The sequence below is a fragment of the Calidris pugnax genome, unplaced genomic scaffold, assembly GCF_001431845.1.
Source record: "Calidris pugnax isolate Ruff unplaced genomic scaffold, ASM143184v1 scaffold25, whole genome shotgun sequence".
Taxonomy (NCBI): domain Eukaryota; kingdom Metazoa; phylum Chordata; class Aves; order Charadriiformes; family Scolopacidae; genus Calidris; species Calidris pugnax.
This window is the reverse complement of record NW_015090805.1, coordinates 462,253-480,658: the sequence shown is the minus strand read 5'-3', so window position 1 is coordinate 480,658 and position 18,406 is coordinate 462,253. Positions and strand designations below refer to the sequence as shown.

Below are 18,406 nucleotides of genomic sequence, written 5' to 3'. Positions count from 1 at the left end.
AGTATTGCTCCACGGTGCACGAGGGGGGAGATGGAGCAATCACTGGTGCTGGGAGCTGCTCTGGGAGCAGCCGGTGTAGCTGACAGCAGCCGTCTGCTACACTGCTTTTTCCAAGCCACCACCGGGTTCATCTGCAAGGAGTTTAGATTCTCCAGCTACAGTAATGCAGCTACTCAAACATCCACAACCTGATGTATGCAGAGTTTTTGCATGAGTCTAAGATGACTAAAGCCAGCAGAGCTTGGGGGAGGGAGAAGAACAGACACTGTAGTAGATAAGAAGACAGGCTGAGAGAGTTGGGGTTGTTCAGCCTGGAGAAGGCTCCAGGGAGACCTTATAGCATCCTTCCAGTACATAAAGGGAGCCTACAGGAGACATGGGGAGGGACTCTCTATCAGGGAGTGGAGCAATAGCATGAGGGGTAATGGTTTAAAATTGAAAGAGGGGAGATTTAGATTAGATATTAGGAAGAAATTATTTACTGGAGGGCAGTGAGGCACTGGAACAGGTTGCTCAGAGAAGCTGTGGATGCCCCATCCCTGGTGGTGCTCAAGGCCAGGCTGGATGAGGCTTTGAGCAACCTGGTCTAGTGGGAGGTGTCCCTGCCCATGGCAGGGGGGTTGGAACTAGATGATCTTTAAGGTCCCTTCCAACCCAAATCATTCTATGATGCTATGATTTACACCCACATACTCTGCTTTCTACTGATTCCCTGCCTGTGATTTTATGGACTGCTGATACCTTCTCAGTGCCAGCCCTGGCCATCGTCAAAAAAAGCCCCATGGCTATGTTACGGGCAAACACAGCAAATCCCCCACCACTGGGGTGTATTTATGGATCGCAGAAGTACATCACTTCTGCTCATGCAAGAGGCTTTGCTTCCTGCCAGCTGCAGCGAGAAGGGGCACAACAGCTTTCTCTAAGACATGAAATCGACAGTGATGGAAGCAACAGTTCCTCTGCAGCAGGGCAAATTCTATGCTCTTGGATAGGATTGGCACTGAGCCCCAGGCCTAGCAACTGGCAACGTGAAGAGAAAGTTCTACTCCTGCTAGCCAGATAGCAGCAAAGCTGCAGCCTGTAAATCCCTCAGCCATTTCTAGGTTGCATCTAGAGATGCCATCCAGGTCGCATTAGGTTTGCAGGAGCCTAAAGAAGCTGGGGGGGAAAACCCCTGTTGCACTTTTCAGAAAAACTGAGCTCTAGCAGCTGTGCTTTAGCAACAAGTGTGTTGCAACAAGTTGTTTGAGCTACCCGGCCTGGTTTGAGCTATAACAGAGAGTCGGGAACATCTGCTCTGCGAGTATGGTGGGAAACAGAAAATAAAGAGGAGGTAAAAACCACGTGTACGAGGCAGAGGGAGGGAGATGCTGCAGAAGTGCATTGATCTAGCCGAGCTGTGGGAAATGCGAAGGAGGGCTAGATAGACATTCAGCATTAAAAATAAATCACACCAGGGCTCTGCAAGACACCACAGCCCTCCAAAAACCCCTGTGTTCTACCCAGAATTTCTCACGGCGGTTATTATTTCCGTTTGATTTAGGCCGAGCTTTCACGGCTCTCCTACGAGACTTACCGTGTTGTGCTGGGGATGACACATTTGGCACGTGAGGGTGTGAGACAGGGAAGGGGTCGGCCTGCCTGCATGTGCAAGGCTGCACCTCCCTTCACCCCGCTGCCCTGCAGCACCTCCGGGGCATCCAAAACACATCCTCTCCCTCCTTGGCACTGAGTGTTCCCAGCAGCCACTCAGGCACATTTGGCAATAGCTCGTCCACGATCTGTCTCTCCTACCAGAGCAACGGGCTCGCTGGTGTAACAGAAATTCTTGCCGTGCCCTTAAATGTGGTAAGGAAACTTCGCTGCTTGGGGCTGCTGCCATGATCTTTAGCAGCACAATTTAAAAATTGCAAAACAAAGAGCGGACTGTGGAAGTGATGAATTAAAGCACTAAGCCAGGACACCCTCAGTACAGTATTCATAGAATCACAGAATCATAGAATGGTTAGGGTTAGAAGGGACCTCAAAGATCATCTAGTTCCAACCCCCCTGCCATGGGCAGGGACACCTCCCACTAGAGCAGGTTGCTCAAGGCCACATCCAGCCTGGCCTTGAACACCTCCAGGGATGGGTATTCTCAGTAGACACTCAGTAGGTGGCTTTGACAGAGCCTCCCATGGGGTCTGAAGGACGCTACCAATGCTACAGGTTGGCTGCATGTTGCCCAAGGGCGTCCAGCTGAAGGGCTACAGCATCAGGCCTCCCCACAGGGTATGAAAAAGAGTACACATAGGTCCTTTCCCATTCGAGGGCCAGTAGCATCTGCAGGGGAACAAGATGGGCAGCCAGAGCAGTAACATGGTACAACAAGATTGGGTTATGCCAGCAAAGCCCAGATCCGAACACACCTTCTCTGAGTGCTCCCCTGAAGCTGTGCTGGGCAGTACCACCTGCGTTTAGGTGGGTCCATTCACACCTGAGAGACCTAAAAAGGATTAGACGTTAGCTAAGGGATGTCAGCAGCACAGAAGCAGAAATACCCTTGAGGCTCCAGGCCTGAATGTTTGATGCAGCTAGGAACAGAAGTGCTTTGGGACTCTTGAGGTTTAGGCAGCAACTGAGGGAGAGCTAAACATTATTTAAGCATTGAACATGCCTACTTTTCCATAAAAGTCAGCTGGGCGTTTGCCTTTCCTCCATCATGCCCATGCATGACCAACCAGCCCAATCCAAATACACTCCATCAGGAGTCACCGGGGCATCGCTCACAGACCTTGCATTCTTTATTTCTCATTGGGAGCCCAGCCCCGCAGCTGCTTGCAAGGAGGGCAGGCTCCCTGGCAAGTGAGGCTGAAGAAAGCATTTGCCACCCCTCCCCTGGGAGCGTGCAGGGATAAACTCTGCTCCGCACCACTACACAGGGATAGTTAACATGAGCAACATCACCCAAGGTCTGTACAACCAGGAGGTTTTTTTGAGCACTTGCCTGATAAATCTCTGCTTTCCACCTCATGGGGAGAGCCAAACGCGCAGCACCCTCTCCCCTAAAGAAGTGCCCTACCAACAGAAGTGACAGGCTAGCACACATCAAAAGGGGACTATCCCCCCCTCCTGTCCAAACCATGATACTGTGCAGCAAAATTAATAAATAATGCCAGCAGGCTTCTGCCTGGCAGAAACATACTGAAAGAGGAGACCAGGATTTGCAAACACATCCGGGGAAGGGGGATGCGGGGGGGGCGGCAGGAGGGGAAAGCATTGCCTTCTGTTTCCTGCACAGCTTCTGCATTTTGCATTGAACCGATCTGTAGATAAAATGCAGAAGCAGCCTCGGGAGCGGAGAGCAGACCTCAAGAAAATTCCCCCATCCACCATGAAAGCCCTCGCAGCCAGCCCTTCCTCCTGCAGCCCCCCCTCAAGCACACTGTGCCCCTGGCCCCGGGCCTGACAAACACTTGCACAGATAAAAAAAAAAATCAAGACTCGGAGACTTTGGGCACTAGCGGAGCAGAAACCACAAAGGTCAAGATTTTGCACTGTAATTACTTTTGGAGTCGTTTTTTTGTTTTGGTCTTTCATCTCTCCTAGACACACGGGACGTCCAGAGCAGAGGTGGGGAGGGAACCACCTCTCCAGGAGGCCCCTGTGGCATTATCAGACCCCTGCCTTGACTACGAGGCAGCCTGTCCTCCCCTATGTGAAATGGGAAACAGCAAGATTAACAGAAACCCAAATCAAGTTACTTAAGTGTCTGCTTTTGAACAAGTCTGACATAAGACAAGAAAGCTTAAAACAGGGCTAGAAGAGCACTAATTATCAAATGGAAAATTAACAGGTAATTCATCTCTAATGTGAGCTAATCATTTCTAGAGGAGGAACTAATTAGATGGGGGAATTAAATCGCCAAGAATTTGCAGAGTGACCGGTTCTGATGGGACGATATGGGATCAGATAATCATGTCAGCTTCATTTTCTTCTCCTCTGGACACAAATGGTGAGAGAGAGAGCAAGAGATTAGTGCAGTGCCTCCCCCTCCCAGGCTGCGGCCTGAGATGACCGCACCTCGCTCAGCCTCAGCCTTTTATCCTGGCAAAACCTAAGCAAATGCAGCTGCTCAAAAAAGAAAAAATATTTGTAGGTGAGAGAGAAGGAAGTTTTCTTTACATAAATGGCTCACAGGGTCATGACACACCCTCCTGCCTGAGCTCAGTGCCAATGAACGACGGACTGAACTAGAGTCAAAGTCTGCTGCCAGTGCTCTCCAGCAAAGAGCAGGGGTAAAAAGGGAGCGTCCCTCCCTTGGACACGTGTGAGGTGCTTGGAACAAGAAAAAGTTCATTTCACTGGAATTTCACTTATGTCCAAGCTGTTACTCAGTGCTGGGCAATGGTTGGGAGGTTGAGGCTCTTCCACGTCCGTTAATAAAAGCCAATCCACAGGGTGCCACTGACATGCTCCAGGCTGAGTGTGGGCACACAACCTCATTTCTGTCTAATTAGCCAGAGCGGTGTTTATGTCAGCATCATGCTTTTACGACAGCTCCATGCCAGCCGCAGGAAGAGAAATGATACTCAGCCTTGTAGAAACGCAGAGCCACATGGGCAGACACCACCTGATCTTTCATAAAGCTTGCCAGCACAGAAATAACTTCTCAGAAACACTTGAACACGTCTGAACAAGCAGAGTGAGCCAATATTGGATCAGCACTTTGCACCACAGGGCTGCAGCATTTGCGATCCAGCCTTCAAAGACCTAAATTTGGATTTGCTTGGATTTACTGCATCTCCAAACCAATGCCTAAGCTCACCTACTTTCAGTCCTGCTATCTTCTTACAGCATTATGTGCCAAATCCTCTAACAACCCTCCTGGATGGAAAAACACAAGCATTTACACTTCAGAGCAGTGAATAATATGTGGCACCTATAAATGGGTGAGGCTTTGCAAGTGAAATAACATGGTTAGATCTGGGTGGAACTGAGGGGGGAGGTTGAATTACCTAGTTCATGCACAGGCTGTGTTTTTTCCACATGTGAACAGGGGCTGAAGGAGGCAAATTAAAAGCTTATGTCTCTCTCAAAAAATTCACTGTTGCTGATTTGTAAAATGATTCTCCAAGTGTTAGGATTTTGCCTGATACTGCATGTACTTGCTGTGGTAACATAACCTGATCACTCTGAGACATTTTGCAGGTTATGCCTGAATGACAATAATAATAGAAAAAAGCAAAACATGAAAGCTGTCAGTGCCTGTTCACATTACAGAACAAAATATTCTCTCCTGGAACATGCTGGGTCTTATGCAGATTCAACTTTTCTGGGTGACGCAAATGCTGTAAAAACAACTCTGAGTCATAGAATAAAATCACATAATTCCCCGAAGCCAAATAAGGACAGAACTCAGCCCACACAGCTCTGACTTCCCGCTTTCTTGGTAGTAACAATTTTGTTTATCTTCCCTTCTAAATGATACCATTTGCCTTGCTCTCCCTGCAAATCTTGCATTTCCCATCACTCAAGCCCAATTGTTGGTGTAAATATTGGTATCGTAAAAAACAAAGTCCTGTCCCAGCATCCACAAGGTCTAGCATAAAGCCTGTTACGTGCTCTCTGGGACTAGTTTTGCTAATTGGTATGAAGTCTTTATGAGGAACGTGGAAGGCGTTTTCCCAGGTTGTCTGTAGTTTTATTTTGATATATTTTTCACCAAGAGTTCGTTTACAGCCCATTAGAGCCAGGCTTGGGTATTTTATGAATGTAATACAGCAGCGCGCAAAGAGCACTTAATGCTTTAAGTCTTTAGAACATTTCTTAATTTCACAATGTAACTAAATCGTTTCACCACCAGATTTCCCATACACTAAATTGGGCAAGGCCTTCTGCAAACAGTCTTGCAGCATGTAAATAAAGCCTTCAGACTTGATCTGTGGGTGGCATAAATCATCATCACCCTACTGCTGTCATTTTGCATCAGCCTACTGCTGAGCCTTCCACTTTGAAACCTTAAGGACATTTTATTAATAAGATGGGAGGAGTTGCAGAGGAAGACTTGTATGTAATAAACAAGATGGGAAGGATGTATTTGCAGTGCATGTAAATGTATTGGTTTATTTGGTTTTGGTATTGTTGATTTTCCTTCTCCCTGGCTTGACAGCATCTGTGCATGAGATCTGAGTGTCCGTGCTGCGATGTTCACATGGTAACGCACCGTAAGCTTGATCTAACTGTAAAGCAAACAAGAGCTATTTGTGTCCTTACTAGTTACTAACAGCTCTCTTCAGAGTCCGGTTTGGAAGACGCAGTGACATACCCCTGCCTTCACGTTTTGCAAAGCAAAAGCCTCTTCAAGTGGGTGAGAGCATAGCAGTGTGTTTGCATATTGTTCCTGCCCGGTGATTGGCATATAAGATATACTGGTGCCTGATCAAGATACGCAGGCGCTCTCTGAGTAGCGGAGCCACTAACATAGCACAGACACACTCGAAGTGGGGGGTTCATAAATCAGAAAGAACAAACTGTGCTGTGACCTACCGGAGCCTTAACTCATCCCTCGGCTGCTGCGCCGCAGCTTCAGCCAGCCAACGCGCGCTCGCACAGCTGCACCCCCCTGTCAGCCTTCTGTTTAGCCATCCCTCCTTCTTCTCCCTGCGCTTAAGTGCCTTCCAAGTTACCACTAGTAACTGAATATATTTACCGAATATAACCGAGGTCTCCAAGAATAGAAGAGATCTCATGCACATTTGACATTTTTGTGTTTAACAGTACCGTTTATGAATTTGAGGTGTGTTTTTCCACTGCCGTTTTTAAACACAGTAAATTCAGTCTGGTTTTAATGCTGTTTTTTTCCTGAAAGGTCTACCAGATCTCTAAGGGAGGCTGTATCACCAGTGTGTCACTTGATGAACAGCAAAAGAAGTGATTTATTCAGCCCTTTAAAACTCCTGTATTATTAAATCCAGTGTAGCACAAATGTTTGAGAACTGTTGAGAAGAAACTACATCTCTATTACAGCTCCACTACTCTTGTCTTTTTGGTTAAGGAAAAGCAATTTTATACTTCTGAGACCTCCCATGCCATATTCTTAAGAGATGAAAGCCAGGAAATAGTCCATCTGACATTCCTTATTTGGGGAGAAAAAGAAACACTTCAGATTTCCTTTATCTATCACAAACTACCTAAAAAGAAATGACTGGGTTTTTGACTGTCTTGCCAACTTTAATCCACTGATAAGCCTGGAAAACGTAATGCAAATCAACTTTAATCCACTGATAAGCCTGGAAAACATAATGCAAATTCTCCTGGGATTTACATGTCCACATGAAAGGATAAGTGAAAATTGCAGGTAAGCATCTCTAAAGAAGAGAAGGGGCATCGTTAGTACCCAGCCATCCTGGCACAGTATCTGTAGTGCTGTATGTGAGTTTAACTGGGGGCGCAGCAGTGACTTCCACTTGGACAAATGATATACATAATTCTACAGTGCACTCCTGTCTACAGTAGTCACCAAGAAGCTTAGGGAAATTTCCCCCAAATACTGTTATTCAATTGTCCAACTTGTACTTTTGTTTGGTTTGTTTTAAATGTCGGCCTTTCTCTTCCATCAAAAGGAATGTCTTACACTGAGTTTTATACAAATGGGCTGCACGGCAAATTGGTAACAAGCCTTTGCAGCCCAAATATTCGGTTCTTTACCTGTAAATAGACACCGTGATCAAATCTGAAGTTTACAGCCTAGGAAGGTCACTGGAACACTCTGTCCCTGTAAGGCTACACATAGACATATCCTATTTTAGCCTCACACACAGAAGACTGCAATGCAAACACCAATGCATTCCCAGGATGCTGATGGATGGCATGACCTTTGCTTTTCGTCTTGCATCTCCTGCTTCTGTAGCTCATGGGAAAAATTGCACCTCCACCTCTCAGCTACAAAAGACGAGGGGAGATGTGTTCACAGACCAGTGAGGCTGGAGCTGTCAGAACTGACGCCAGCGTTGGCTGTGTCACCCTGCAGAGGGCACTTGTTACTCCTCCGGTCAGTCACCAGACCATGTTGTGTACAGTTTCACAGCTGTCATGCTGAATATTTTAAAGGACTGTTTTTTTGCCAAGTCAGAACACATTCACAAACCCGAGAGATCATCTCAGGACAAAGCCTGTTCAGGAAAAAGCCTGTTTCTATTTTGGCACTACAGCTTGGAGAAAGGGGGTACAGATCCCAGGACTGTCACAGCTGGAGTCTGTTTATGGAGGTGGTTTAAAACACAAACTTAGCTAATCTCTGAGTTTCCTAAAGCAAAACATACAACACTGCTTGTTTATTCCCTCCAGACAGGAATTTCATCAGATGAGGTCTGTAACATCTCACTAGTTTGCCAACCGCTCTCTCAAAGCCCACGGGTGATACTTTGGGGAGATCAGAAGAAAAGTAGACCTAACAGACCGCTACGAAGCATCCTCCCTAAGAAGCTCTCGTTAGCATCAATCTGTATGAATTACAGAGTTAATCCTCCCTACTCTCATGACTAATCCTATGTATTTGCGCAGCAATTCAGATAAGACGCTACTGTGCTAGATGCTGCACAAACGTGGAGCAAAAGGCTACAGGACATAGAATCATAGAATGGTTAGAGGTGGAAGGGACCTTAAAGATCACCTTCTTCCAACCCTCCTCCCATGGGCAGGGACACCTCCCACTAGACCAGGCCCCATCCGGCCTGGTCTTCAACACTTCCAAGGATGGGGCATCCACAGCTTCTCTGGGCAACCTGTTCCAGTGTCTCACCATACTCACAGTAAAGAATTTCTTCCTGAGATCTAATCTAAATCTCCCCTCTTTCAATTTAAAACCATTACCCCTTGTCCTATTGCTACACTCCCTGATAAACAGTCCCTCTCCAGCGGTTCTGTAGGGTCTCTTCAGGTACTAGAAGGCCACCATCACAGATGGGATCTGTGTTCCTGCACAGGTTTCCTGTTACCCCACGAATCCATTGCTAGAGGTGGCTGGCACGTGCGCTGCCACACCATGACACCCTCCAGAGGGATGATCCCACTTGGATAAAGGAAATAAATAAGGGAAAGGAGACATACCCCACAACTGACAAGGTGGGACGAGGTATAAAGAGATGGTGTGGAAAAAGTTTAGGCAGGAGTCCTCTGGTGTTAAAATCAAACTACCTGGGAACAAGGTAATGAAAATGATGGAAGAAGTTTGGAGCCTGGGACCAGTGCGGTCCTCCGCTTTACCCTGCTATGTGCTCAGGGGCCTCAGATTTCTTCTGAACTTGCTTCAGTCCATCAAAATACACAGGAACACATGAGCAGCCATATACACATGACACACGACTATACACCAAAACATGAAAGCTGGAACGGAAGAGTGAAAAGTTGTGTTTCAACGTGCAAAACCCTTGTCTGAGGCAAACTGAACTATCACCAGTTAAAAAGGAAAAACTCCTACACTGTGTGAGTGCCCAGTTCCAAAACGAATAGCCCATGCAGTCTCCTGTCTGCAACAGGCTGAGCTCTCCGAGCAGTGGGCTGAGCAGAAATACCCGAGGGTTGTCTGCAGCCCTGGCTGCGTTGGGGGACTCTGCAGAGGAGCTTTCATGTGACCAGCAGCTGCCCAAGGGACCCGACTGCACACAGGAGCCAAGTGCCCGAAGGGGAGGGCAGCTAAAGGCTTCCCAACCCTCCTGCAGACATGCCCTGTCTTTAAAAGAAAGAAGAGGTGCTTAACAGCAAATATCTTTACTAGCAGGCCTGTTCATGAAAAATAAGTAGAGGCCTGTATCTAGGATTGCTACGCTGGATTGGAAGCAGGGGGAGGGTGTTACAGCTCTTGAAGAACAGCATCTTTGATCAAAACAGCAGAGTCAGGAGATGCTGAGCTCTCTCAGCTAGATGAAGAGGCATTGAGCTAAATTAAAGATTAATGTTAGAACTTGAAGCATAAATTAATCTCACTATTGGCTATACTGGGTTAGAAATTGAATTAATTTCTCATCTGATGCTTGAGCACTATCCCTGGGATTTTTAGTGTTTTCCACTGAAGGACAGTAGTTTTACATTATTTAAGTCAGCTAGGATAAGCCTGCCTCCTCTCTAGCCTGGGTTACTGGCACTTCACAATGTGAACATGCATCCTCTACCAGTTGGGATGTGGAGATGAAGCAACATGGGATGGAAACGTTCTGACACTAATGTACTCCACTCTTAATGGCTCTTGCCAATCAGCAATCACCCCACTAGGTCTGACAGCCTTCTCTATTGCACTGAGATCACTATTTCCTTATTCCCTATATGCTTCTTTTCCAGTTTGGTCTGGAAAAACCTGGACATTTTTCCATCCTCCCTGCTCCTTTATTAATACTGTTACTTTATCTTGCAGGCAAGCTGCCCAGCGTACTTGAAAATGTGCTCTGAAAGTCACTGGCGACACAACGTACAAGAAGAAAAGACATCAAACCCATCGAAATCGAAATTTTAGCTGCTGCTTTGCTTGCTCTCCCGTGCCCAGCACTATTCCAGGCCAGCACTCCAAGGACCTCTCAGTGATCCCAGCAGAACAGTGACATGACGGGAACTTTCTGGTGGGAGAAAGGGAAAAGTACAACCTGCTCCAGACCTATTTTTGAGGACAGCACCACAGGTTAAATCAAGGTGGGTAGGAGGTGTCATCCCACAGCCACATGCTTTTCTTCCTCTCCCACCGTGAGGGAACACAAATCTGACATTCAGGGGGAACAACAGGAACGAAGGGTTAACACCAGTCACCCGCAAGTTAAAGGGCTAAACAACTCCTGTATTGTGAAGGAAACCGAGATGCTTCTGTAGCAAGAGAGGATCATTTCAGTGACACACAAAGATGTTCAAAGGAAAAATGTGGTGTGTAGCTTGTGAGCAGGGGGCTCTGGAAAGCTCTGCATGGAAAACCCAGGAAAGACATATCCACCGCTTCAGTCTCACAGTATTTTTCTCACTTTGGCTCTTGCCAGCACTAACTAATCCAGGACATTTTCTCTACCCACAAAGCTGATCAAGCATATCTTCCTGCCAGCCTGCGAGCGTCAGCAGCCAGCTTGCACCAGTGCCAACATACACAGCTGCCATCCCTCCTACCTCCCCCCACGAGCCAGCATCTCCATCTCCACCGTTCCCAGCTTAGCCCCCCACAGCCTCGCAGATCAGGATGCAGAACTGGGATCTGTTGCACTCTTCCCACGCCTTTGAAGCAGGAAGATCCAAAGCTTTGATCTCATTCCCACTTTGCTGTTGACGTCAAAGGGCAAAGCCTACGCCACGGCTTCCTGCAGCAAGGCTGAGCTGCCCTGTCAGTAAAACACAGTTCTCCCTGACTGGGGCAGAACCTCTAAAACTCTCATTTATGGTAGCAATTAACAATCCTACTACTAACCACTCACTGCCTTCAAGGCTTAAAAAAGTCCGGTCCCTCAACTAAGCCTCACGAAGCAGCGGAGGAAGGACTGTCCTCAGCTGCCCACCAGGAACACCAAATCAGAGGAGGTGAGAGCTGTTGAACTAACTTTCTTCCCACTTAGCATCAGCAGGAAACTTTCCTTTCAAGAAAATAGCAGTGAAGGTAGGCCAAGAGCCAGGATGCTTTGGAAATAAGTGCCTCAACTGTCTCCTCCGAGCTCGGAAAAGTGCTTAGCCAAGAGCATTAATTGAGATGATGTAACTCCAGTGTCGGCCTCAGCAGAATCAGCCCTGTATAGAGTACACAAAAGGAGACAGAAGAACCTGGAGCTTAAAGATTCACTTTTGTTAGGAGAAATCCAATAGACGTTTTCTCTACAACATTTCAGAGAGCAGGATGGGGCTATAAATCACATCTACTCTACAATCCATACACTGACCACGCAGGCTGCTGAGGCTGCACTTTCATAAATTGGTGCCAACTTTGTAAAATGAATATACAAAATAATACAGTGAATAACAAGGCAAAACTTCTGGCAGTGGTTTTCTCACCTCACCAGGTGCCCCTGCTGCTCCCTGGAGTGAAGCAGCTCACCCCCAAGTTTTTATTGTCAGATGGCACCCACACACCCCGAGCCCTGAGCATGGAGCACTGAAGGTGGAATTGGTGACACGCAGTAAAATTTTGAGTCATGCTGCGACACAGAAAATGGTGTCACACACTGATATGAAATGATGACAGGGCCAGTCAGAAACTCTTCAACAAAAGTGGTCTGTGGCTGTTAGAAAATGCTGATAATTCAAAAAAAAAAAAACAAAACATTTGTAAGGTGGAGCCATTGTGAAAAGTGGTTCTGAACTGAGCAATTCTTTTAAAAAAGTGTATTTTGAGAATAGGATTTAGAAACTAAAAAAGCCACTTTAATATAACTTTTAATAAAGGGAGCAGTCCAACAAGTAGCCTGAAGTTATCAAACAACCCAGAGTTAATGTTACATCAAAGATTCTACTATTTTGATCCTATGCTGTGTATTGGTAGACAGGAAAAAATTTTAAAGTTGAAAGATTCCATGGAAAAACAAAAATCATTCCGTCCAGGTCTAATTTTTAATAATACAGCATGCTCTACTAAACAAAATTAAACAGCATGCAAATATAAACTAGCTTCTTCCTCATTTTGGAAGTTATTCAGTCACTGCATTCTGGCATTTTTATACTTCTGAAAAAATGAAAATTCTTTAAAAAACCCTTCTCAACATACAGCTATATCTTTTGAAACCATGAGAACTCAGATACCGAGTAGTTCATACGGCAATTTTTGAGAGCTACATACAAATTTGACAGCCACACCAATTTACAGTTCTGCCAGCTACTGCTCTGGGTTAAAAGAATTCAATGACCTATGTTTAAATAATCTACAGTAATAATTCTGCTGAGAAAACCCTTGAAGAGCTGTCTTCCTGCGGCTCAGACAGGACCTATTCCTTATGAGGTCCTGCCTGAGCAGCCCTGCAAACTCTTCATCTGGAGGCATGGATCTGCCACCCTGAATGGCAGTGCAGCTGTAGTCATACCTGCCCCTAAAAGGAGGCCTTCACACTACGAAGAGTCTACTTCAGGCAAAATGTTGTACAGTAGATATAGGTCTCTGGGAGCAGGAACATCAAGGGAAACAAGAGTAGGAAGTTTCTGCCTTTGGAAAAAGAAGATGGATCTCTGAAAGGTACCCAAACCAAGTAGAGGTTGCAAATGGTGCCTGAAGAGCTCAGGAAAAAAAGGGTTACCTGGTTAAGAAGGATGAGGACAGATCTTTGGGACTCAAGTTTCTGGTTTTAGTAGTCAGGGAAGACAGAAGGAAAACAGAATGTTTTTAAGCCAGTGGGACAAATGGCACAAAGCCGTGGCTGCTGGTCCCTGACTTCATGGCTGGCGACTTTAGTAGTCAGGGAAGACAGAAGGAAAACAAGAATGTTTTTAAGCCAGTGAGACAAATGGCACAAAGCCGTGACTGCTGGTCCCTGACTTCATGGCTGGCGATTTAACACCCCACCTAAACACTGATGGAGGCAAAACCTAGCACAGAACTAATGCCTCATCACAGAACATCTGGTGATTGCACGAAGAAAAACAAAAACACTCAACAGCCAGAATAACTAGGAAACTATGCACCACTAAAAAAAAAATATTTGCATTTCTAATCGAACCATCCATGTGGAAACTCCTTCCTTGTCCCTAAGCACAATCAATGATATTCATGTAATTCTTGACAAGTCTTCACCTGACCTGCTCTTAAAAGGTTTCTGTTACTGCACGTTCCACCTCTGATCCAATGCCTTCAGCTGAAGAACTGAACCTGAGGGAGGACTGAACATGTAAGGGGTGGCTACAGCCTGTCCATGTGAGCTTGTATTGTAATAGATGATCAGATTTCTAAACTCAAGTTGCACCCTTTATTAAGAATATTTGAAGAATCGGTCAAAGCAGTATGATCCTTTCCTTGCCTGGGAGTGAGAGTCTGGTATTGGAACTTAAAAGCATGAAGTAAAAAAAAAAAAAGTAAAAAAGCAAGTAGAAGTAAAAAAGCAAGAGTCTCCACTGAGGGAGCAAAAGCCCCAGAAAAGTGGTGGTGTGGTTGTCAGGTAGATATTCTTTAAGCACGCTTGTTCAAGCAGGTATCAGCAAGGACCCAGAGGTCCCCCAGAGGACCCAGAGACCCCAAGGATCCTAAAGCTTCCATCTTGCTAAGACATTCCTAACCCTATGGCATAGCCTGTGCCAGAAAGTTCAGCAGAGCGCTGCAGGGTTCCACTCCTTACTTGCTACCAGCCATGGGAATGCTGTCTTCTACTGCAGCATACACTGAAATCTGCCACCGTGTCATGAGCGTTCCTGTCAAGCATAATTCAAAGTTGTCGTTAACTCCCTTAAGAACATCTCAGCGTTTTAGAGCAAGGGAAGCAAGGGTGCATCACTTCTGGTACTGAATTGAAGACCAGACCGGCAGCAGCAGCAAACACCTCTTAAAAACCCTGATGACCACCACGAGACTTACCCTGCACGGGGAACTTTGCTTCCCAGGGAGCTACTGCTAAAAGAGTAACGACTTCCAAGTCAAGGGCAACGGCTGCCGCCCGAGGGTTAGTTCCCATGGTGAGACGGGGTGCCTCACGCTGCTCCCAGCTCCCCGGCTTATCATGAAAGGAAGTTGATGTTTGCACGACAAGAGCAACACGAGGTCAACTCTCTTAGGGGAGAGCTGGGCTTCTGGATTCCAACTCGGCCACTGCCTTCTCGCTTGACTGCTTTGTGTCTCAGTTTCCTGGCAAGGCTGACCTCCTCCTTAAAGCACGCTGAGACTTACTCCTGAGAAGTACTGCAGAAGCACCAGCGGTTGCAGTGGGGCTATCATTTTAATTTATCCACATAAAATAGGCAACTACTTGAGTGCCTGTGGGAATTAATCCATTTTGTCAATAAAGTACATTGTGATTCAACAGTGGTCTAATTATCAGATTCCTCAGCTGTTTAGGGAGTGAGGAGAGGATGTATCCTTCTTTGGACCAGCTGATATAGACAGACGCAATTTAAATAACATAATTAAGTGCATATAGAGTCTTTTCACCCAGAGTCCCTAGCGTATCTTCTCCATACACAGATGAAGAGGAGAGAGCTGGAAAAGATCAATAATGAGGTACTTTTGTTTTCATAAGCCAGTCCTCAGCTTTCAAGTGCTTTTACATTTCTTCAGAGAACACTTCCCATAACCTGAATCTAATCTCTGACTAAGCTCAGCACACAAGTGGTAGTTAACAAACAGCTTTAATTATGACTCCCGGTCCACTTAATTTCTGGCCGTTCCTTCTTTGTAAATAGCGTTAAGTGCCTGTTTCCCTTGCTTCATGAGAAATACTTTCAACCACATAAGCCTCTGAGATCTCAAGCACCAGGAGAAGCAACGTTTGTTTCGACTGCAAGAAGAAAGAAGTGTTTACCAGAAAAGATAGAAACCAAAGTTAACAATGGAAGTTGGATTAGAAAGAACCACAAAAGTAATCACTTGAGAAATGTTATCAGAAATATCATTTACCTGTCTTCTCATAGTAGAATAATCAAGGAACATTCTAAGGTGTCTCTCATGCCCTCCCAATAGGGGCAGTGACTTTTTTTTAAGCGGAATCTACCTGCAAATTATTGTTTTCAAGTAAAAACTAGAAGTCCTAGGTGAGATGACAGATGAGGTAGGATAGGGCACTGCAGTCTTTGCTTGAAAAAGTTTACGTCTTAATGCTGACAGGATGCACAAGAGACAAGGGGAACAGTTGCAACATGATGATGTGCCTGGCCCCAGCCAACCCAGAGCAGCAGCACAGCTGGGAACAGATGCTTTGTGTCTTTGCCTAACCCTTTATTCAGTTTCCTCTTCAAATTCCTCACTTACAATTTCTTTCCCACTGAGTCATCAACTGAAGGAGATTAGATAAACCCTTTAACCACTGAAAAAACCCTCTGGTACTCAAGTCCCTCCTCAAATCAATGCTGTTGCATTTCTGGCACTGAGTACCTAAGTACATAATACCAACAGAGACCTATCAATTTACTCCAGATTGTAATTTAGCCTCCCTGCAAAGCCCATAGTCTCACCTGAGAAATCTAACTTGGATAAAACAGTAGTGGGAACAAAGTTTTCATCACACCAAATAATGTAATTTAACATTGTCACGGTACTGAAACCTATACAGATCATCAGTCAGATTCAGCACTGTGTAATGTGTGCTCTGAACACACTGAACATCTGTTTGAACAATTCCTTTAGCAGCAATAATTTTGGCTAACAAATCAGAAGACATGCATGGTAAATTTCCCCTAAAGTGGCAGGACTAAGAAGGAACTTATTCTTAAATGCAGTTTAGAGCAGGATTCAATTGCTTCCAAAAAACTCTCTGTAGAGATGCAGTGCCCTGAATGACCAAATACACAACAGAATTTCCTTCTACCCTCACCCTAAAGGGACAGGCAAGGCCTAAGAGATAGGTACCACTGACAGCCCTTCCACACCTTCCATAAGTAATGCCAAGAAAGCACTAAGGGTAGCAGTGGAGGACCACATTATGGAAGGTCATTGATCAGACACAGGCCCTACCACCACTGACACTTCTCCTCGTCCTGGCTCTGGCCCAGGCCTGCTGTTTTAACCATCAGCAAGTTGCTTCAGCTGGGTAAGTAATATTTCTGTGAACAGGAGATAATCATACAGATCATTTTCCAGGGACGTACCTCCGTGAGTGCCGCGTAGGAGCAGTGCTATGTACAAGGCAAACGATTCAATGAAGCAACCAACCAACTAGGAGGCTGGCAGAACCACAGACAGACTCTGTACCAGTATGACACCAGGTCGTAACCATGATAGTTCCATACAGTATTTTATGTCACCTCTTTAGCACCTCCTGGCAATCTTCTTCCCCTCAAAAATAATCCAGTTGTGACTGCCCTGTGAGGTTGAATTGTGTGATAACCCAGCACATCTAGCCACGTTCAGTGGAGTGGAAGAGCCTACAGCAGAGCAAGAGTGAAACTACAGACTTCTCATTTACTCCTGTCCCCCAAAGCACAAGAGCTAACACTTAAGATCTGTAATTGGACGTAGGCTGTAATAACTAACTGCAGGTTACTTTCAGGAACACATCGATCAATATGAGCAACAGTGAACACTGCACTTGATGAGGATTCACAAACTCAGGCAGCTACAGACACACAGTTTTAATGAGGTACAGCGCAACTTTTGTTTGATTGCCATGGTGAAAGCCTCAGCAGCATCCTGCTTGCGCAAGTCACCTTTCCTGTACTCAATCATTGCCTAGATTTCGTACTTGCACCCAACAAAACAGTAACCAAAACCCTCCAGTAACCCCACTGCTCTCTCAACCTTTATGAGAATCCACAATAGGACGTTAATCTAAATCCCTCCCACCCCTTGTCACCGTAGTCAAATGGATGTTGTCTCAACACCACTTATCTCCACAAATTACACTAATCTTACTGGCAGAAACGAGTAGGTTTTCCTACAGCCTTTCACTGTAACCTCTGCCACTGCTGGCGCATGCAGCCGTTTATTGTGTAAGGGCTGATACAACGCAGATTCACAAACAAAGACAAATCATTAATGATTTTCACCATTTAACTTGACAGCCCTTTTTCTTTACCTTACAATTTAGGATTTATTTTCTCTACCCATTCCCAAGTTCTCTTTCTGCGTTTATCCTAAGAAACATTATGCTGCCCAGTACAAACTCCCACCTCTGTGGGAACACGCTCCTGTGCTTCTCTCACCACAGCACTTTAGGTGTCCTAACACTCCTCACACCTGCCATTCCCCCAGTGACCTAGTTTCAGCCTCATACCACCAGAGGCAAATTGCTTCCTCCAGCCTCAATGAAAGAGAACTTTCCTAAGCCCTTCTGCCACACATGAGCAGCAGGCTTCCCCCTTTGGTTTTCAGAGCTCCCTAACCCCTCCACTATCCTCAGGATGCAGAGAGCACTGCTCACAGGCCTGGCTCCTGTCATTTCAGCTGCCCCATGACTCCTGCCACAGTCTTCACCAGGAACAAACCTCATGCTCAAGCATCAAGTGTAAGCCTTTATCCTTGAGGGCTTGACTGCCAGATCCCATGGGCCACCTCCACAACACACAGCGCTTCACCCTCTCCTAACTGCAGTTCCATGTTTCTATGAGTTTAGCTACACATTATGCAGGAGGGAAAAACTGCCAGGTTAAGAGCTTTTGGAAGCTACTCAAGTGCTTGTTGCACATCCAGGGACATAGCATGACAACACAAAGCCCTGCATGATGAGGTTGATAATTGGCACAAGTCTAAAGCAGGTAAATTTAGTGTGGTCCACATTCAGTGTGCTAAAAGCAGATCCTCCAGCAAGCTATCCTGGTAAGCATGCTGATCTCCTCACCATGG

General features: G+C 45.9%; 1 protein-coding gene across 1 annotated transcript in view; it reads right to left on the bottom strand.

Moving 5' to 3' along the window:
* NYX (nyctalopin) overlaps positions 1-16,089 on the bottom strand; it is a 32,459-nt gene extending 16,370 nt beyond the window's left edge. Inside the window, exon 1 of the mRNA XM_014937985.1 lies at positions 14,492-16,089. The gene's annotated coding sequence lies outside the window, so the exon portion shown is untranslated. The remainder of the gene's footprint in view (positions 1-14,491) is intronic.
* Positions 16,090-18,406: the final 2,317 nt, after the last annotated feature.